General features: G+C 41.9%; 1 pseudogene; it reads right to left on the bottom strand.

Moving 5' to 3' along the window:
• Nucleotides 1–17837: 17837 nt before the first annotated feature.
• Nucleotides 17838–19001, bottom strand: LOC118729505 (annotated as a pseudogene).
• Between the last annotated feature and the right edge of the window lie 4228 nt (nucleotides 19002–23229).

Here is a 23229-nt window from a genome sequence, read left to right as displayed (position 1 = left end):
GGCTTACTCCTGGCACGGGGAGAAGGCAGACAGCTAACACGTGGCTGGCTTTCTTGTTCGAGAGGAAAACAGAATCACCCTATTGCTGTGATAGACAGCCCCAGTCAGGGAGAGGCCAGACTGTCAGGCAGTGGCCATTACTGCAGGACTTGGAGAGGAGCCAACGGGAAAACAAAGCTTGTCTGCACCACCCCGAGACTCCACCCCATCCAAGCTGAGCACAGAAGCTCTCCCAGAGGCTGGCTTTCTCTAAGGAGGGATTGGCCGAAATCCAAAGCTTGTCTGCACCTTTACCAAAGAGGTGCATGTGCCTGCAACCAATCTTGTGAGACTCACCACGAACAGGACTTTTCTAAGGCGAGACTGACAGGGAACCAAAGATTGTTCGTGCCACCCGAGACTCTGCCCCATCCAAGCAGAGTACAGAAGCCCACTTAGCTGAGACACTGCTGATCCTCACAGCCAATTGGCTACTGGGCTCTACCAGAATACCTGGTACTCAAAACTATTTCATCAAATCAGGGAAACAACTAAAATGCAGACACAAGGCAGGACACAAAGGAAGGAGATTGAGGAAAAGACAGACACTGAGTTCAAAACTACAGTTATAAGGCTTTTCAAGAATATCCTAAAAAAGGCCGATAAAATAAATGAGACCTATGAGGATATGAAAAGGGAGCAACTGGAAATAATAAGGGATCAACTAGAAATAAAGAATACATTGTCTGAAATAAAAATAATAATAATAATAATAATAATAATAATAATAATTTTACTATTATAACACATATATACATACATACACTTTTGGTTCTATTTCTCTGGAGAATCCTGACTGATACAGATCTAAAAGATGTTTAGGAGGAGTAGCACATGAAGTATATGTTTGGGAATGAGAGAAGTGGAGGAAAAGAGGTGAAATTGGAGAATTAAAGAGAAATTCATTTACTGAACAACTTATCCCAAAGAAAATGAGAATCCATGATTATTTTTAAGCATAGTCAGATTTGCATTTGAGAAAGAACATGTTGGCTGTTGTGAGGGGTAGATTGGATGGGGCAAGACAGGTCAAGCAGATGGGGTAGGAGGTTGTTACATTATCCCAGCCAATAGTTTATCTCCATAGCACCCACATGGAGGCATTTTGAAGTGCCTCATAGCCTTTATCCCTCTCACCTTGAAGCATAGATATCTGTGCACATTTTCTCTCTTCTTCTAGAACGAGCTCCTTAAGGATGGGAACTAAGTCTCTTTTTTCTTTGCTTCACATAGCCTCATAATATTAGCAAGCACTTAATACTTAAGATGTGCCAATCGCTGAGACCGGTTTGGCTCAATGGATAGAGCGTCGGCTTGGGGACTGAAGGGACCCGGGTTCGATTCCGGTCAAGGGCATGTACCTTGGTTGCGGGCATATCCCCAGTAGGGGGTGTGCAAGAGGCAGCTGATCGATGACTCTCATCGATGTTTCTAGCTTTCTATCTCTCTCCCTTCCTCTCTGTACAAAATCAATAAAAATATTTAAAAAAAAAAAAGATGTGCCAATCACGCTATACATAATGTCTGATCCTCACAATAACAAAAGAAGATAGCTATTATCCCCATTTAGAATGAGGACATATTTAGGATTTTCCCAGGCTCACACAGCTGGTAAATGGTGGAGTTTGGATTCCCACTCAAGTTTGCTCCACCCCAGATGTCATGCTCTTCCCACTGTCCCATGTTCTCCCTGGATGGTGCCTGCCCCGCATAGGTGAGCAATAAACTCATATTCAGTTGAATTGCAAGATGTCTAAGTCCAATCTTATTAAACTATGGATTTTTTTTCTTTTGATGTGTGCTTACCTTTAGACATGTGCCCACCTACAGATGTCGCCCATATTTCAGGGCTGCTGGGGTTCTGTTGTTGTTGTTGTTGTTGTTGTTGTTGTTGTTGTTTTAATTTCTAAAGTACTCCAGAGCAGAGGGTTTTTTTATTCTCACAATGAATGTGAAGGTGCATCTCAGGGATTTTCTATGTAATAGTGTAAGCAGTGAAGTGACTTGACTGACGTGGAGAGAAGTAGAAGAGGAGGATGCTGGAGCCAAAGAGGAGAGCCACAGCCGGCAGGAGCCTCCGCAGCAGGCAGGCTCCGGTGCAATTCGAGGAAACATTAAAGGCTGGCATCCCTCCCCGCTTCATCCATAATGCGACTGAGCCGCAACCCCAGGGGTTTTGAGAAACAAGAATCAGCAGAATTTTGCAACTTTAATAGAATGTATAAGCAACTAGACGTTCAGGGAAGCCTTCACTTCATTACCTCAGCAGTTGCATCCTGACCTTTTGGCTGCTCTTTGTACAAAAACGCTTTTATGTGTTTTCACTTAAGTAGAATTAACATTTTTTCCCCTTCGTGGCATGAACCCATGGTAGAGGAAGGCATTAATAGATGGCAAGCAGTTTTTCAATGTCACATTCCTATAACAGTGTTATGGAACAAAACTAATTGTTGTCTGTATTGGAGGCAATTCTATTCACAGCGAGATAAATTGGATTTCTGAACTGTGATTTCCATTGTGTTACTTCTCTGTATCATGAGAGCTATCCTGATGTGCACAGCGGTCAGACTACTTACTTATACAGTGAGGTCCAGCTTTACGCTGAATCCATCACTCTCCCTTCCCCAGGGAGGACAGAAGCACAACGGAAGCATAATTGTAAACCAGCATCTAATGGAACAGGTCCATGAGGATACACTACTCTAAATATCAGTATGAACATTCGAAGACTAAAGAACGTTATTCATTCCTTAAGAGAATTAGACATCACTATGAATTTTCCAGTTTATCACTGCTGAGTTTGTGTATGTGTGAGTCACTTTCTATCTCTCTCGCTTGTTTTTTTAAATAAAACTTTTTTGATATATGCATACATACAACTATTTCAGGATTAAAACCACCTTCAATAAAACAAGCCTGCCCTTCAATTTGTAAATTTAGATGCCATTGAGCTCAACTTTTAATATGTTGGGCAGTGTGTTGGATGGCATTTTCATACTCTATTTAAAAAGATTTGCTAAGTGCATTAGTAGAGCAAAAATATTATGGAAGGCAAGATGGAAAGTGTGGGTGTTTCTCTATTGTAATTGAAAGGCAAAGTTGAGGCAGTAAAACTTAAGACGACGGACCTGGAGACAGTCCTCCAGGTTCAAATCTTTTTTTTTGTTTGTTTTTTGTTTGTTTGTTTGTTTGTTTTGGGGGGGGTTCAAATCTTGTCTCACCACTGTTGTGATGAATTAATTAACCTGACTCTGCCTCAATTTTCTTATCTGTAAAATGGAGGTCATAATAGCAGTGATCGCCATCGTACAGATATATATTTGTACACAATATGTTTCTAGTAGATTGTCATGGAGGTCAGCATTAACAACACACAAAAGTTCCTGGCACACAATAAACTCCTGTCAGGGCACATATCTAGGTTACAAGTTCGATCCCCAATCCGAGCATGTATGGGAGGCAACTATCACATTGATATCTCTCTCTTTCTCTCCCTTCTTCCCTCTCTAAAAATTATTAAAGAATATATCCTCATGTGAAGACTTTTTGAAAACCATAGTAAGAAATGACTGTACTCTGGCAAGATTTGCAAAAATTTTTAATTATATTATCAAGCACTGGCTGGGAGGTAGAATAACAGAAACAGTTCTATCTGCTGGTAGGAGTGTAAATTGGTAGAGTCACTTTGACATCATCTCTAGGCTGAAGGTGTGTGTTAGCTCAACTCCTAGATAAACTAGAGAACCACCTACCCATGGGAACCAAGTATGAGAGTGTGCAGAGCACTGCTGTTTTCTAAGGGAGAAAAGCAGAACTAACTCAATGGTCATCGATAGAAGACTAGATAAATCAATTATGCTATTTCACATCATGGAATTATTTGCTGCTGTGGATTACAGCTACATGCAACAAAGTGGATGAATCTTAGAAGCAAGTTTTAAATCACACAACTCACCAAAGAATACTTATGATTCCATTACTATAGAGGTCAAAAACATGTAAATAAAATAATATATTGTTTGTGGAGACAGATACATGTAGTAAAGCTATAATGAAAAGCAAGGACACAAGAAATTCATTACACACACGGATTAATTCATATTATTCTGAATGTGAAGAGAAGAGGTTGGGACAGGAAGGATGCACAGGAAACTTTGAAGGTAATGAGGAAGTACAAGTTCTTTAGCGGGGTCATGAATTCCTGGGAATTTATTGTATTGTCATTCTTCAGCACTTAAACACATTTCATATACTAGTATATTCTTCTATAGCTGTAATATTTAATTTAAAAATATTTAAAGAAAAGACAAATAAATGACAGAAGATGATTATCACTTATTTAAAACAAAGAATTAAGAGTATAAAATAAAATTATTCCCTATCAATTACTAAGAGAAAAAAAACACAATAGAAAAATTAGCAAAGGATATGAATATGCAGGTCACACAATAGGAAATACAAATGGCCAATAAATACATGAAAAGCCATTCAACTTCACTAGGCATAATAATGCAAATGAATCAGAAGTGTGTTTCACCCATCACATTGTAACTATTATTTTTAATGTGATGCTATCAGGCTTAGTAATGATATAAAGAATGAACTGACAAAGTCCTTTAGTGAACAATTTGATAATTTCTACCAAAATTTAAGATGTAAATATGCTTTCGCCCAGTAATTCCATATCTGGGGACATATCTGATAGAAATACAAACACATTTGGTCAAGTTTTATGTCAAATGTTTATTGAAGCATTATTTGTAATAATGGTAAATTAGAAACCACTTAAATGCTCATCAATAAATAGTTAAATTGGAACCCAGCTGCATTTTTATCATTTTGAAATGTAGAAATTGTTCCTTAAATGAATAGGGCCTCGTTTTTATCACATAACTAAAGTCTGGATAACACTAGTGCCAGTGTTGGTTCAGCTGTTCCACGTTGTCATTAAGGAACAGGGTCTTCTTACCCTTCTGCTCCTTTATCCAGGATTATTGTTCTCAGCCGTTCGCTCTCCACTGCAGGATAACCCTGCAGCGTGCTAGAATGGGTTGATGTTGGACTTGGACTTGCAACATGCATTATCCAATTGAATGTATGTGGAAGGAACTGTGTGTGCTAGTTCTAGGCCAAGTTCTTAAGAGATATCTCACTCTCATGCACGACTGTGATTCATCATAAGAAGAACTTGGAAGCCACTGACACAGAAGAATGGGGAAATACATAGAATAGACTTGAACCTGAACTCATAGTTTGGAGTTGAGTCCAGCAGAGCCAGAGATGACTTGCACACTTTTGAGCAAGAAAATAAATGTTTATTGTTGTAATGCACTGAGTTTTCAAGGTTTATTAGAAAGAAAAAATGATTAATATATTTTGCATGTTGACTTCCCATCCTTATGCCTGTAGCTTTATGGTCTCAAAGTAGTTACAAGCTCCAAAAATCAGTAATTGTCTTCAAAGGCAAAAAGCTGGGGATGTGAGGGAAGCAACCAAGGTGGAGAAAAACCTCCTTGTGACTCTTTTTTTTTTTTTTTTTTTTACCAAGGAATAAAGATATTTCCCAGAAGCCTTTCTGAGAAACCCAAACCAAGGTTCAACTGCCTGCCATAACAACAGCCAACCTCATGACACAGGTGCTGGTAAAAAAAAAAAAAAAAAAAAAAAGAAAGAAAGAAAGAAAGAAAGAAGTTTATTCGAGTGTCAACCACCTAATAAAATGGGTGACTCTTATCCAAAGCCCATCTCCCCACCTTAGTGCAGGCTGAGGTTTCTATAAAGAAGGAGAGAGCCCAGCCGACATGGCTCAGTGGTTGAGTTTGTTGTTAATCTGAGAAGCTCACTGACATCTATATTGTGTAGAGGAAACGCTTTTAAAATGCATTTAAATTTATAAACTTCCACTCTACTATCTCATCCCTGAGAGGCTGGCATTCCCCTGAGCTCCAGACCTACATCTGTTACCTCCATATTTAAACTCCTCATCCTCCCCCCAGCAAGCCTGACTTCCCTATCTTAACAGGTAAAACACCATGAACCACACTCAAACTGGAAACCTAGGCACCAGCCCTCTCTCCTCTCAGCCTCCCCCTCTACAGTGAGTCACTGTTGGACCAGTCCTATGTACCAAGCAGCTTCCAAATGCAACCCTGTAAGCTCCATGCTCCATGTCACTGCCTTAGTTCAGAATCTATCTTTGCTCCTTCCTCCCTCCAATAGCTCTCTATGTGGGATCTCTGCTCCAGCCTCATCAGCCTCTAGCTGCTCATCTTTCCACTGTTGTCAAATGATCTTCCCAAAATGGTCATTTGATTCTGCTGCATTAACATTCCTCAGGGTTGCTGAAACTGGTTTGGCTCAGTGGATAGAGCGTCAGCCTGCGGACTGAAGGGTCCCAGGTTCGATTCTGGTCAAGGGCATGTACCTTGTAGGAGGTGTGCAGGAGGCAGCTGATTGATGATTCTTTCTTATCAATGTGTCTAGCTCTCTATCCCTCTCTCTTCCTCTCTGTAAAAAATCCATAAAAATCTCTTTAAAAAATAAAAATAAATAAATAAAATCTCTCAGGGCTATCATTCACCAACACAACATTCAAACCCTTTTTAACATGGTGTACAACACGCACAATCATCTGTCCCTACCAGCACTTTCAGTCTCCTTTCCCATCAGCCCCCCACACCATACAAACACTATCCTAGCCACATTAGTCAATTCATGAATGCCCACACACCTTCTCTGGGCCACGTGCTATATATAGTAAGCACTAGAGATACAACAGTGAGCAGGAAGACATGGCTCCAGTCCTCCTTGAACTGAGAGTGGCCTGGCAGGTCATTGCAGATAGCACAGTCTCTTGGGCCTCTGTACCTTGACATGTGCTGCCTCACCCCAGTCCTGGCTTGTCAGAACCACCACCTCACTGGCTCAACCATTGGCTAGCTGGGTGACCCTGAGCAAATCATTTCCCCTCTCTGAGCTTCAGTCCTTCTGACTAGGTAGCCCACAGGCTCTCTATAATTTGTTCCGACTTTTGCAAGTTATAAATCTTAAAAGATAACTTAAAATTTTAAAACTAGACAAGAGTCTTCATACAAGTCTCAGTAAGTAGTGATGCTTAAACTACTATAAGCAGCACTATTAACATGTCCAACCTGCCAAGTTTTCTTCTCCTAGAACAAAAGAAAGGATTTATATTCCAAGAAAAATATGCCCTCCGTTAACTTAAGCTCCGACGCCCTGTGACAAGTGTTGTTTTATTTAACTGAAGTATTCTGTAATTTAGAGAGCACTGAAAATGCTTCTGTCCTTCCTGTAGCTGTGGATGTGCTATCGAATACTTCTCCAAGAAGTCGTGATGTAAGTGTGTTCCCTGAAGCTCAAGGAAAAGAGAGGTGACCTCACCTCTGCAAGGCGGTTTCCTTTGCATCTAACACAAAGGAAGTGAGTGGGCCTTGGGCATGTTTTTCCTGGACACCCAGGATCCAAATGTAAACCGCTGAATTACAAATAAATCTCCTGGAACAGGATCACACGCTGCCAGTGCTGTCTTCAGACCAAAATAAAGCTAGCTTTGATGTATTTTTAACCTAGCTTCATAATTTAACTTTCAGAGAAAAATCTTTATTTTTGAGGTGGAACAGAATTGTGAAACTCACATCTAATTAATCAAATCATAGACAGGATTTTTTTTTTTAATTCTTTCACTGGACTTGTAAAGAAAAAATGTTATCGGAAAACTTTTAAAAATCAATTGCTGTAGTACTGGTGTCCGTTTCCTAGTTTTGATACTGAACTTGGGTTATATAAAGAAGTTACTTTTATAGCTGAGGGAAGCTGGATGAAGGGTACATGTGACTCTCTGTACTATTTTTATAACTTCCTGTGAGTTCATAATTATTTTAAAATAAAACATCAGAGTCCATCTCATAAATTATTGTATCTAGTCAGTGATCCCCAATAGCTGACAAGAAAAAGAGGCAGCTAGATAGGATCCTCCTCCTGCTGGAAGCTCACAGCACCATCCATGAAGGCGGCTCGCCAAGAGGCAAATGTGAGTGTAATCAAACCTCCAGCCACTGACCAGTTTGTAGGCAATACAAAGAGCAGAGGAATGTGTTAAGAGACCTTCCAAGGATGCTATCAGCAAGATTAGGACCATGAAAACTCTACAGAACAAATTGTTTCATTTCTTAAACAAACTGCAAAGAGACACAGAGGAAGAGGGACAGAGACAGAGACAAAGGGATAGAGAAGAATATGTAGATAAAAAGAGAATTAAATACATACAGGTTATTAAAAAAAACGTATACACACTTTAACAGCTGATTTCTATCACATTTTTAAATGAAATATATTTTTAATAAACACTGCCTTAATAAATTATTCAAAGTATGCATACATTGTGGGGGAACACCCTATATACGTACCAACTATAATGCAAGGACCTTGTTTGGATCGTGATTTGAACAAACTGTGAGACTAAAAAGTCCTATAACATTTAAGAGATAATTGGACATTTAACCCTCATTGGCTATGTTACAGTATTAAAGAATTAACTTGATAATAAATAAATAATTTCATCTAAATTATATATGTGGAGGCTGCCATCCCTCCATTCATTGTCGAAATTAGCTGTAATTAGACATAATAATGAACCAAAGCACTGGCCTGCAGGGAATACCTGGACACTGTGAAGGAAAGAAAAAAAGGAAGGTTGAGAATTAGACACTGGTTTAAATCTGACCTCCTTTTCAAGTGGGATTCCACAGCCCTTCAGTTGAAATATTGAACTCTGCTCGGCAGAGGTAAACATTAGGTTGGTTTCTCCAGCCTGGGTGGCTCCGGACCAGGAGCGAAGAAGGCCTGACTAGGAAACACGGCTGCCTTCGCCTGAGATTGTAGAGGAGAACCTTTGATTGCTGCGCTTGTTCTTGAGTGCTTGTCATCTGGACAAATGACCACTTCCACCTACCTTTCCTGCAGTTTTCTCAGCAAACAGAAGAGTGTTTTTCAGAGAAGAGCTGACTAAATTTCAAGTTTAGAAGTCTGGATACTTCAGTGTGTTTTTGTCTTTGCTCTGGAATTTTTCAGCAAAACTTCATTGAGATCTGCCTCTTTCAGGAATATTTGTCTTTATTATATTCAATGTCCTTTGACATTTGAGAGTAGAGTTCCTGGTGTTTTGAACATAATGCTCAGAAAACAGCTGAGGTTTTATAAACACACCAAGCCTCCCCAAGGTTGGGCTGAATTGGGGGGATTGCCTTCTGTTTTAGGGGACTGCTCAGCTGGGAAAAAATAATAACTGAAGATCCCTTGGGACAATAGCGAAAGAGAGAAAAAGAGGTGTCTCCTACGGTTGGTTTTTAAGAAGAGCTATACAGATGTATATAGGATTCACGGGCTTGCATTTAAGCCCAGATATCAGCGTCTGCCTGCCACCCATCGCGCATTGTAAGGTGATTTCCTTCCAGCATGTTTTTCCTTTGATCGGCTCCTGCATGCAGCTCACGCTGCAGCAGCTTCTCTGCACAAGACAGATGGTTGTTCACTCCAGCCACAGCCTGGAATCCTGGGATGGGGACCCCTCCTGCTGCCTCAACACAGCATCCTTTCCCTTTGCTACCCACTCCTTTATCTCCTCACATCATCCCTATGCCTAGTACAGAGAGACTATTAGATTTTGCTCAAAGGATTGTTTTCAGCAAAGCAAACCATCAGCAATTAAGTATTAAATACACTACTCTTAAAAGGCTTTCACACATGGCTGATGTGGCTCAGCAGTTGAGCGTCGACCCAGGAACCAAGAGGTCATTGGTTGATTCCTGATCAGGGCATATGCCCAGGTTGCAGGATCTATCCCCAGTGCGGGGCGGGGACGGGGACGGGGACAGGGATGTCTGGGAGAGGGGCAAGGTGCAGAAAGCAGCCAATCAATGATTTTCTCTTTCATCGATGTTTCTCTCTCTCTATCCCTCCCCCATCCTCTCACTCTAAAATGAATAAAATATTTTTTAAAGGCTTTTAGGCACTCCATTTAAATCCATTTATACAAGAAATATGTACTGATTATCTAAAATAGGCCAAATACTCTGCTAAGCTTTAACCCTGACCAATATAACCTGTGCATGTTATATTGGTCAGGGTTAAACTGCAGACAACAGAAACTGTACCAGCTAGTTTAAGCAGAGAGTGATTTAAAACAGAATTTAGACACTCTATTTAAAAACTCATTTAAAAATGGGAGGAGATGCCTCCCGGCTGAACAAGGCAGCCACAGGAGTGTGCTGCTCAGATCTCTCTTGAGAAAGAAACTGCTCCAAGGAACGTTCGCTGGCTGACAGCCTCCAGCTGCCACGGGCAGTGGCCACCGCAGCATGCACAGGAGGCCACGCACTGCAGGGCCGGAGCACAGCAGGCTTCTAGACCGCGTTCTCCTGCCTGGTGCCAGCCTCCTCTAACAAAGTATTTGCTCAGAGCATCCCATCAGCCTGGCCAAGATCTTCTCAGACCTACACTGCAGTCAGGGGCTCTCTGACCCAGTTCTCCTTCCTTCCCTCTAGTTGTCAGAACTCCATCATGGTCTGAAGCTCTCTCTACCCGCACCTGATGCCTCCCTCTTGGCATTTCAAAAAAAAGAAAAAAAAATCTCTTATATAATACATCTAATCCCATTTTGACATCGGCTTCCTGGATGACCTGAACTGACTCACTCAGTTTTTGCCTCTGAGAACAACTCCCAGAACAATGCGATGAAACTGGCCCACCAAAGGGCGCACGGTTGCCACATTCAGGAAGTTAGGGGGTTGGGTAGCCATCGTCTCAAAGGCTGGGTTCGAGGAACACAGTACCTCTGATCGTATCTGAGCCACCAGGACCTCCTTCAACACCCACTGTTTGGAAGAGACACTGAGGTCTCTGCTACAGCTGCCATGAAGATAAACAACGTCCACAAGACCATGCTTGCCAGGAAAAAATAACAGAAACAACTAGAAGTGTGCCTCTTCCTCAGAGTGTCCATGCTGGGCACCTCAGGACACATGGTAACTTGGTGACCGAGGGTCCATGTTCAATCTCTTTTAAGGTCCATTAGCAAGCCAGAAGGTCATTATCAAGGGAATGGCTTCCTGGAGAGGAGGCAGAGCTTTGCTCAAAAGCCTAAAGCCTTCACTAGTGTTTGTCTATAGGGCCCTGCCACAGACACTGCCAAAGCCACTAGATGAGCTGGATTGTATGTTTATCTTTTTCTTATTGACGTTAGATAGTCTGGGTATTTTCTGGAAATTCAGCCTAGTATGTCAGGTATGTAGAGTTGATATTATATTCTACCAGGTTGTGGATTATATATTCATGTTAATTGTATCCCTTTTGATGAATAGACGTTAAAGTAGTAGAATTTATCAGGCTTTTCCTTTATCTTTGTCTCTTGTTTTAAAAGTATTACCTTTTATTTTTCCTTTTTTTTTCCTCAGTCACTCCACTCCCACCCAATACCCACCTCCTCCAGAGCTGTCATAAATATATTCTCCAATAGGTTCTTCTTGGAGTTGTAAGTTTTCATCTTTAACATTTCAGTCTTTAATCTTTCTAGAGGTGATTTTTGTGTATAGTATGAGCAGTAACCTTTTTTTGCTAAAAATCAGCTGATTTTCCCAGCACTTTTTATTGAATGCCCCATTTTCACCACTGTTATGAAATACACCATTCCTATTACAGATAGTCCTCTGGTTACCTTGGACTCAACGTATGTCGTTTCGTGGTTACATTGCCATCACCCATTTATTTATTTATTTTTAAAGTTCCATCATTTTGACATATGTGATTTATGTTTTTTATTATTTATTTACCACAAGTAAAGGTCAGGAATTGTTATCTTTCTTTTTTAAAAATTTTTTTTACTGTTTTACTTCATTACTGCTGTGCGTGTGCTCCATGTGAGTGAAGTAGGTGCTTATGGAGGTGGGTTCCGACTTACAGTGAAAATCGTGATACACCGTGCTGTGAGAATGGATCTCCAACATGACCCGAGGGCCTACTGTGTGTCTTTTCACATATGGATGGGTCTGTGTCTGGACTCTTCATTCTGTTGCATTGATCTGTTTATCTGCACCAATGTTTAGTGCCGCACTGTCTGAAAACTATACACACTACACAATAAGTTTTACAGGAGGGCCAGTTCCCCAGCATGTTGTTCTTTAGGAATGCATTGGCCATTCTTGGCTCTTTGCTTCTCAATTTTAATTTTATAGTAAGTTTCTCAAGGTTCACAAAAACTTCTTTAAGAATTTTTACTGGAATTTTATTGATCAATTTGGAGAAAAATTACTTCTTAATGCTATTGAGTATTTCTATCCTTGAAAATTATATGACTTTATTCTTTTAAATGTCTTTCAATAAAGTTTTATTATTCTCTCCATGAAGGTTCCACATATCTTTGGTGCAATTTATTCCTAGATACCGTTTATTTTGCTACCTATCCTATATAATTAAACCCCAGTAACCATTATGGCATAACAACCAGAATGACCCAACAACCAGACCACCAGCAGGTAGCTATGACGAGCACTGACCCAGACCTTGTTGTTGGTGCCCTGACAGCCCCGAGTCTTGTTCACCCACACCCCTGACCCTGACAGGAGGGAGGAGGGAGCACCATGTCTCGCATAATCAGCCATTGTCCCTTACGGTTATAAGTGCCTTGTCCCTTATGGTTATAAGTGCCATATTTGTGCCTTGCAGGAGTGCACTGACCACTAGGGGAAGCTCCTGAATTGAGCATCTGCCCCCTGGTGGTCAGTGCACGTCATAATGACCCGTCGTTCTGCCGTTTGGTTGCTTTGCATATTAGGGTTTTATTATATAGGATTCTTTTATTTTTATAGGATTCTTTTAATGTCTTAAGTAGAATGCTTGATTCTACCATTTTTTTTGCTTTTTAAATATATGCATTTATGACTATGTATTTTCCTCAAAGTGTTATTTTGGCTTCATCTTTCAAATTATTTGTTTTATATTATTGTTTAACTAGAAGCCCAATGCATGAAACTCGTGCAAGGGGCTGTGCCCTCACAGCCCTGGCTTCATCTGGAAGGTCGTCCAGATGGTCATTCTGCTGTTCTGTCTTATTAGCATATTAGTTCTTTATTAAGTAGGATATCTTTTATTATCATTTTTTCTTTAAATTTTTAGTAGTGTTTTAAATTTTTTTTAAGATTGTGGATACAGTGCTCTGGGTCTATCCATTGGACCAAAATTGACAATTATATTCTATTCTTTCTGATTTTTAAAATATGCTTAATTTTTAATTACTGAGAAAGATGTTAAAATCTTCCACTTAACTACCAGATATATCCAGTGGCTCCATCTCTTGTCTCTTTGCAACTCTATCAATTTTTGCTTTAAAAATTTTAAAGTATGTTATTAGTATATTACCAGTTTATATTTTTCATATCTCCATTGTGAATTAAATCTTTATTATGTGGCAAAGATAATAAAGATTTGTTATATAAATAATAAAAATAATAAATATTTATTTATTTATCTTTATCTCTAATAATACTTTAAGCCTCTTTCGTGTCACTTATTATTGTTACACCATCTTTTCCTGATCCTGTGCATTTTATTTTGGTTGCCAGTCTATGTGAGGAATTGAAAATGGGTAGTGATGTCCCTACCTCTTTGTTCAAGAAACCCAAGTGACTCCAGCACCTTGTTTTCCCATGCTATCACATGGCAGCTTCTCATGGGTAGATCCGCCATGCATGCAGCCTCCAAATGATTATTTTTGGCCACAACAATAGCGGCATGACCAACTTCCCTCCCCCACCCCACCCAAACTTCCATTCAGTGGCCCTATAGGCAAGTATACATAGATATAGGCATTGCCCCTTTGTCTCTGGTGGCCAAATTTCTTTGTCTGGAAGCTGCACTGATGGAATTATTTCTTCCCTGAGCAATGAAGCCTCAAAAAGGGTCCTATATTAAGTTGTTTATTTATCAATTAAAGTATACTTCAAAATGCCGTAAGCTGAAATAGTATCCTTTTTTCAATTATCAAGCTCGTTATGAACATGAACCTGCTAACCTTACTTGAAAATGGCTGCCATAACTGATTAAATTAAATTGTTAAAAGATAGTTGACTGAAAGTGAAACTGGATATCGGATATAGGAACTTCCTTTTAATCATGCTTCTTTCAAGATGACATGCCATGGGTGTGGGACTTAGCAGAGCTGACACAATAAAGTGGAGACAGAAAGTTTGTTGTGGAACAAAGTCTTAGTTCAGTGAGCTGGCAGCTATGTGACCTTGGGCACATTAATTAATCTCCTTTTTCCTACATTTCTTCATCTATGAAATGGGAATGAAAAGCTCTACCTCAAGCCCTGGCGGGGTAGTTCAGTTGGTCATCCCAATTCGCCAAGGTTGTGGGTTCAATCCCAGGTCAGGGCACATACAAGAATCAGCCAATGAATGCATGAGAAGGTGGAACAACAAATCAATGTTCCTCTTTCTCTCCCACCCTGCCCCTCTCTCTCTAAAATCAATATTTTTAAAAGTCTACTTCAAAATTTGGTGTCAGGACTAAATTAAAGTATGTAAATAAAAATGGGCACTCGATAAATAGACATTCCCTTCACATTTTCTTCCAGTCTAGGAGAAAGAACCTTTGGGGGGGGGGGGGGGCGGCAGTTGTTTGTTGCTAATCCTCACCTGAGGACATTTCTTCCACTGATTTTTAGACAAAATGGAAGAAGGGGGAGGGATGGGGAGAAAGGGAGAAACATCCACATGAGACAGACACATTGACTGACTGTCTCTGGCACACAGGCCAGGGATTGAACCCACAACCCAAGTACATGCCCTTGACAGGGAATTTAACCCGAGACCAATTTGAGCAACACTGGCCAGAGCAGAAAGATCCTTCTTGGAAGCAATGATACAATTGTACTACTGTCTGTGAAATGAAAATCCAGAACCTTTTCTTTTTTTGAGCGATCAACCTTCCAACAATAGACCAACTCCATCTTTATCAGTCTTTAGTGAAATAAGTCCCAGCTATGCCTAAGCAGAACAGTCCAAGTTAAATCCAGGGAAGTCTTACTATGGCCATACAACTGAACTATAAACTGAAACTTGTGATATCAAGTCTAAAGTTAAAAAACATTGCTGGTATTCCTCAGTATTAAAAAATACTCCATGCCTTTTTCAATTGTTAAAGTTAAAAAAAAATTTTTTTTTGCCTAAAACCTTGGAGAATTTTAAAGCTGAATTCAGACGTTAGAGAGCAGCACCTGCTGGCAAACTATGATACTGCAGCCCTCCGGGTCCTTGAAGAAGTGAAATGGCCGGTGCTGGCAGTGACAATCCCATGGCTCAGAAGCAGTCCTACATTCATACAGAGAGAGCAATCCTCTCTACAGTCCCTCCCCCAGTCACCAAGACTTATGCATCTGCCTCCTCAAAAGCTCTTAGAGTCTTCCTCATTTTATTCCCAGGCTCCTAAGTGATTTCCCAGATTCCAGTCCCTTCTTTGTATAGCAGCATGGGAGCCTTTTTACACAGCACCATTATGGTCATTTCGCTCCCTGTCCAGTAGCTTCTCATGAAAGAGGTAAATCTTTTACTATAGAATTGCCAGAGTCTTCTCTTGCTTCACCATAGTTGTCCTTCTTCCCTCCTGGCATCATCTGTCTACACGGCCTCCCTCCACCCTTTGCTCCAGCCACACTGAACCCCAGAAACTCAGAAAGTGACTTTCAAAAAGCAAACACAAAGATGTGCTAGCTCTTAAAATCACAATAAACTGCCAAATGTGAACGCCCTGACCTTGGTGAGTGCTTTGGCTAAAAAGCAACTCTCTGACATCAGCACCCGAAAATAATCATCAAAACCTAGCCATGCATTCAAGGGAGTTATAGCTGGGCCATTTTCCATTCTGCCAAATACGTGTTGCAGCTGTTACTTTACCCCTCATTCAACACTTCCCCAAGTGGATATCGCCACCCACCCTGTCCTGCCCCAAAACCGCTGCCTTCGTGTGAGCAGGCAATGCCAAAGAAGTAAGCCACGAGCTAAATAAATACATCTGTGCTTCCTCTGGAGTCTGCTCATTCGTTCATATAAACATGCTCAGTGGGAGAGAGCAGGTCAGTGGGCTCCAGGACAAAAGGAAATCTGTCAGGCAGATGTAGCTTTTGTGTAGTTGATTATTCCTCAAAGGTTTCAAATAAAACTAACAGAGGCAGGGGGCCAGGGTGGAGGGGTAATTTTCTTTTGCCTGTTCAGTGATTTCTCTACATTTTTACGTGGTGATCGCCCGGTTCAACTTCCACAGGCAATGGGTTCCTCACAAACATTCAGTGACTTGGATATTTTTATAAGTTGCATAGCCCGTATTAAAAATTCTGTACAGAAGTCATTTATTCCTGCTAAAATACACGACTTTCTTCTTCTGTTTTCTACTTTTGTGGCTGGAAGAAAAAAAAAGGTTTTTCTTAATCTCTGTTCCCAGTGTCATATTGGCTCCAAAACAATTATATTTTATGCTACTTCTCCCATTTTCTTCTCAGCCATATGTGATTTGAGGCACAGAATTTGGAAAAATCCATTTACTTGTGGTTTTGTCTTTATTTATTTGAGCATACATTTCTAAATACTATTTTAAATGTAATCACTTTACTTCTTATTTTAATGACCTCACTCATTTGTGGAATATAATGAACAACATAAATTGATGACAGAGAAGTACCGATCAGATTGCCAAAGCTCAGAGGGAAGGTAGGGGAGGGTGAGAAAAGGAGGAGAGATCAGCCAAAGGACTTGTATGCATGAATATAAGCCTAACCAATGGACACAAACACAAGGGGGTGAGGGTATTAGTGGGGAGGGAGGTTGGAGGGTTAATGGAGGGATGAAGACATATATGTAATACCTTAATCAATGAAAAAAAAATTTAATTATGAAACCTACATAATTGTGTGTGTGCTTGTGTGTGTTTTTTTGTCTGTGTTTTTGTTGTTGTTGTTGTTGTTGTTGTTTCATATACACATCTTTATATTTATACTAAAGGCCCAGTGCACAAAATTCCTGCATAGGGTGGGCCTCAGCCTGGCCTGTACCCTCTCCAATCCAGGACTGCTGGGTCCTAACCACTCGCCTGCCTGCCTGGTCACCCCTAACTGCTTGTTCCCCCACTGGCCTGATCGCCCCTAACTGCTCCACTGCCTGCCTGATGGCCCCTAACCACCTCTGCCTCAGCCCCCACCACTGCGGCTTTGTCAGGAAGGATGCCCAAAAGAACGTCCAGAAGACGTCTGGTCTAATAAGCATGTTACCCTTTTATTAGTATAGATAATAGGTACAAGCACAGGTGGGCAGGCGCATGGTGGTCTCCGTGTCCCCGCTTCCACTTCCGCTCACCCACACCCAGAAGCAGCAGTAGTTAGTTAGATGTGGCAGCTTAGGGGGAGGGGGTTTAGGCAGGGCCCTGCTCCTCAAGGATGCTAGCCCTTGAGCCTTAGAAATGTTCCCTGAGGTAAAATGGGTGGGGTTTAAATGAGCTGAAAGGGGCATGGCTGGCCCTGAGTATCCCTCCGTATCCCTTATTCCCACTATCCCTCAGGGGGTCACAGGGCAGCCAGAGCTCTTCGATTCCAGAATCACCAGAGACTGGGATAGCTTGGGGGGAGGAAGGCAGAGCAGCTGAGGGGAATTTGGTGGGGGGGGGGGGGCACCTGAACCCCACAGGTCCTAGGGGGGGTGGAGGAGCTTTGGCCTACCTAAAGCAGGAAGCCTGAGAAAAGTGAGGGAAGGTGGCCAGGCATGCCCTGTGCCCCGATCTGGACTGCCAGGGTCCATACTGGGCAGAGCGTCTATTTTCTAATAGTCCAACGGGGCAGGGCAGACAGGAGGCAGGGCCAAGCCCAGGGACCAGAGGCATCTGTTCAGGTTAGGTGGCCTCCAGCACCCCAGGCTGGAAGGAGGCTATCTTGTGGGATGTGAGCTCATTCAGCCGCTCCTTGGGTAGATCATCCAGCCCCATGTCAAAGGTGAAAGGTTCCTGGCCACTGGTTCATCGGTTGGGTCATAGTACTACTACAGGTAGGGGTGAGCCAGGGCTTCTTCCAATGTGATCTGTTTATTAGGGTTAAAGGTCAACAATTGATCCAGCAGGTCAAGGGCTTCGAAGTCTGACTCGGGGAATAGCTTGACCCAGGTCATTGTGGTCTTGGAAGGCAGAGGATGTAGGTAGTTTGGGGACTTCTTGTTGATGATACAATTCAGGTCCTCTGAGGATGGGGAGCCCAGGTTACTCAGAATGTGATTGAGCTGGTCCAGGTAGTGCTTGTCAGGGAAGATGGGCTGGTTGGAGAGCATTTCAGCCAGAATGCAGCCCATGGACCTGATGTAGATGGACCTTATGTAGCCCTTGGAATTAAGCATGATCTCTGGGCCTCAGTACCAGTGTGTGACCACGTATTCTGTCAGAAAGCCAGTGTGGTCATGCTCAGGATCAGCAATACGGGCCAGACCAAAATCACAGATCTTAAGGTCACAGGTGGTGTTGATGAGTAAGTTGGAGGACTTTAAATCCCGGTGGAGCACAGTGGCTATACTTGAGGCCCCACAGAATCTGGTAGAAGTAACGGATGTGGTCGCTGCTCAGCTGCTGGCTTTTGAGCAACCTGTACAGGTCTGTCTCCATCAGGTCCTGCACAATGTAGACATCCCTCATGGCACCCAGGGTGGGTGACCAAAGATCGTCTTGGATGCCAATGACATTCTCAGGGCAGAAACGCAGCAAGATCTGGATTTCCCGCAGCACTGGCAGGAGGTCTGATGCTCGAAGGGGCTGATTTTCTTGATGGCCACGTGTCTTGCATAAGTAGTCCTAAGCTGAGGTGACAACGCCCTATGCACCCTGGCCAATGTACTGCAGCTGTGAGTAGCAAAGGCCCACATCAAACAGCTGTCCTGGCCCACCCCTCAGCTCCCTGAGGCTCTCCGCACTTGCACCCCTGAGCTGCACTGCTGCCATCTTCACTCCTCCCTCCCACTGCCCCAGAATTGGTTTTATTAACCAACAGAGGCCTGGTGCACAAATTCGTGCACCAATGGGACCTCTTGGCCTGGGCTGTGGGATCAGGCCAAAACCAGCTCTCTGACATCCCTCAAAAGGTTGCAAGAGGGCACAGGGACCCCACTGGTGCACAGTCGGGACCAAGAAGGGATTTGAGAGGTTGGCCAGCTGGGGAGGGATGATGGGAGGGCTCCAGGGCATATCTGGCCCATCCCCCCCAGTCTAGATTGGCAGACTCCAGCAGCAAGCTAACCTTCCTGTGGAACATCTGCCCTGTGGTGGTCAGTGCACATCATAGCAAGCAGTTGAGCAACTTTAGCATATCTTTAGCATAATATGCTTTGATTGGTTGAATGGCCAACCAGACAACTGGACACTTAGCATATTAGGCTTTTATTATATAGGATGTCAACCCTCCTGGCCAGTAGTTGAGTATGAACCTATGAACCAGAAGGTCACAGTTCAATTCTCAGTCAGGCTCAATCCCCAGTGTGGGGTATGCAGGAGGCCCCCAATCAATGATTTCTCATCGTTGATGTTTCTCTCTCCCTCTGCCTTCCTCTCTGAAATCAATAAAAAATATATTTTTAAAATAAATAAAATTAACCAATGTTATCCCCAATAAAGCAAATAAAAAATATAAATAAATATGTTTTGAAATAAAAATGGAAAATTTAAAATCAACATCTTGCTGAATGTCAAGCTAAAGATCCACAAATATCTTGATTCTCTCTCTCTTGTTGTCATCTCTCCTGATGTGAAATTATAGTGTATGATATGGGAATATATCTTCTTTTCAATGTATTAATTAGATGTCTTTATTGAAGACCGAGCAAAACTATAATAGGTCCTTCACAAATAGGCATGTCTTATACCACAAATCAAAATGTACAGTTAAAGAATATGAAAAGGGTAGGGTACAATTTTGGTACAAACGATGATTGACTCAACTATTGTAACGCAATGTCAGGGTAGTAGAAAGAGAAGTTGATTTGAGTCAGAAAACCTGGGGCCACGTTCATGACTCTGTTTACCTGCTGGGTGGTTCTAGGCACGTCTTCTAAACTCTCCAATCAGGTCTCCCTGCTCATGGCACTGAGGATTAATGATCATTGGTGCTGTATGAAAACAATAAATGTCAGTCTTTTGCTTTCTTAAATCAAGTTATCTGGCCATCTTCCTGCCAAGTGCACTGCTGGTGGCCTCCCCAACAATCAGCAGTCTAGTGGAGAAAGATGCAGAGGGACATTTACACAATGGAATACTCCTCAGCCACACAAAAAGAAAGAAGGATCTTTCACCCTATGGCCCAGCATAGATGGACCTAAAGAGTATTATACTAAGTGAAATGAGCCAGTCAGAGAAATGCAAGTGCCCTATGATTTCACTCATATGTGGACTCTAATGAACAAAATAAACTAACAAACAAAATAGAAACAAACTCATGGATACAAAGAACAGACTGACAGCTGTCAGAGGGGGCTGGTGAGAAAGGTGAAGAGATTAAGAAAAAAAACCACAACAACTGCCGAAACCGGTTTGACTCAATGGATAGAGCGTCAGCTTGGGGACTGAAAGGTCCCAGGTTCAATTCCGGTCAAGGGCATGTACCTTGGTTGCAGGCATATCCCCAGTAGGGGGTGTGCAAGAGGCAGCTGATAGATGACTCTCTCTCATCGATGTTTCTAGCTCTCTATCTCTCCCTTCCTCTCTGTACAAAATCAATAAAATATATTTTTTTTAAAAAACCACAACAACAACAAAAATACCAGACACAGACAACAATATAGTGATTACCTAAAGGAAAGGGGGGAAAGGGAGGTAAAAGAAGGTAAAGAGAGGATAAATGGTGATGGAAGGTGACTTCACTTGGGATAGTAAATACATAATACAATATACAGATGATGTATTATAGAACTGTACACCTGTAACCTAAATAATTGTATTAAACAATGTCATCCCAATAAATTCAATAAATAAAAAATAAACCTGTGATTCCTCAGACTTTGACCACAGGAGAATAGGATGTGACTATTATGCTAATGAGCTCATTAATACCACAAATACAATTAACAAATGAAGTTGATTATCACTAGCAAGCATTCAGTACAAAGAGATAAGTTTCTGTGCTCCAACCACGCAAGTAACTATTTTTGCTGTGTTTGTCCAAAAGCAGTCTTTTCATCTCTGCTCATTTATTAGCATCAAATGGATAAATGCCTGGGAATGTGAGCTCAGCTCATTATATATATATATAAAACCTTGATTGTAATTTGACCTCATGCACATTTCAGTTAGAAGAACCCTACAAAATGTCACTTCTATTTATAACACAGCCACATCTGCCAAGTCTACAGAGAAACAACGTCCTAATTGGAAAGAATAAAAGGTTACCTTTCTGCATAAACTGCACCTTCATTTAGTCATTGATTTTATTTTTTTCTAATTATCAATGGCTGTGCATCTCCTGGTAGCGTGGATAGAGTTTTTTATTTCCTAATAACTCCTGAGAAATGGAAACCCTAATGATCAGATCAGTAGGTTGGGAGGCTGTGGCGTTCATGTGTGGTTTATTGGGGCCATCAAAAATTAAGGAACGTTCAAACTTTGACTTCTACAGGACCGGTGCTACAGCCAGGGGCTCCTTCTCTTTCTGTGTCAGAGGAAGTGCATCATCTTTATAGTTCACCCAAAATTAAATATTCATCTTGGCCCCAGCAGCTTGTGTCGCTTCCCAGCCAGAGGCACGTGAAGTCGTGGTTCCCAGCTGTGGGATCTAAACCCTTTGAAGGGAAGGATGCAGCTGATCTCCACTGGGAACTGTCCCAGTCCCCAATCCTCAGCACCAACTCATGCACAGCCTCCTTGCTCTCTCCCCTGCCCATCGCATCCTGCCTCGCATTCAGAGCCATCCCTCATATTGGTCTGCTCAGGCTGCCATAATAAATACTATAGGCTGGGGGTGGGGGGTGGGGAGGCTTGAACAATAGACACTTATTTTCTCATGGTTCGGAGTCGGAAACCGGGGTGCCAGCATGGTGGGTGCTGGCCAGAGCTCACTCTTTAGTTGCAATGGCTGCCTTTTTGCTCCTCTTAAAAGACACCAGATCTGTCAAATAAGGGCTCCTCCTTACAACCTTTTTTAACCTTATCACCTCCTTACAGGCCCTTTGTACAATACAGTCACATGGGGGTTAGAATTTCAGCATATGAGTGGGAGGGTGGTACAGTTCAATTCATGGCTGGCACATTGATTCACCAGAGCACAGTATTCTTTCACATATAGAAAAAAGAAAAGAAAAGTTTGAGGAAGCCGTGTGGGAAGAGTGGCTGGTGGGTAGCAATTCACCAGGCTGTTTCATGTTTGCCTTTTGGTTCCTGAAACAGCTTCTCCAGCTGGCCCCTTGCAGAGGCCAAGATAGAAATTTCTCAGGGAGGCTCTATGGGTTGCTGAAGTATGGAAGGGCCATTTGGCCAAAAGAGGTGGCTATGGTTCTCTACGCAAAGAATGGCTCTGACTGTGGACTGTTACTGCATCAAAAGATCTGAGATGCACTGAAAATGCCTATTAAAAATACCTCCTTCCTGCCCAGCTGGTGTGGCTCCGTGGGTGAGCATTGGCCTATGAACCAGGACGTTATAGTGGTTCAATTCCTGGTATGGGCAAGTGCCCAGGGTTGTGGGCTCAATCTCCAGTTGGGGGCACACAGGAAGCAGCAGATCAATGATTCTCTCTCATCAATTGTATCTCTCTCCCTCTCACTTCTTCTCTGAAATCAATAGACATTTTTTTAAAATACCTCCTTCAAAATAGGCTGATGCTGGATCTAAACCTTATTCCATTGAGCTAAGGAAATGGAATTGTCGGTAAGAGAAAAGTCAATGTAGCTGTCGGTTAAGAGAAAATGGAGGTAGAGGAAGAAATCATTTCTTATTATTTTTTCCTAGATTCTAAGAGCCACTGTGTGTTTGAATCCCCAAGCACCTAGGGTGGTACCTTGCTCAAAAGTGGGTGCTCAGTAAGTATATCATGAGTGACTGAATATTGCCTAAAGGATTTGCATTTCTTCCACTTCCACATGCCAAGTGCTGAGTAGAACTGATTACCTT

Source organism: Pipistrellus kuhlii, unplaced genomic scaffold, assembly GCF_014108245.1.
Source record: "Pipistrellus kuhlii isolate mPipKuh1 unplaced genomic scaffold, mPipKuh1.p scaffold_m20_p_3, whole genome shotgun sequence".
Classification (NCBI taxonomy): Eukaryota; Metazoa; Chordata; class Mammalia; order Chiroptera; family Vespertilionidae; genus Pipistrellus; species Pipistrellus kuhlii.
Note: the sequence above shows the minus strand (reverse complement) of the source record. Positions and strands in the feature narration are given on the sequence as shown.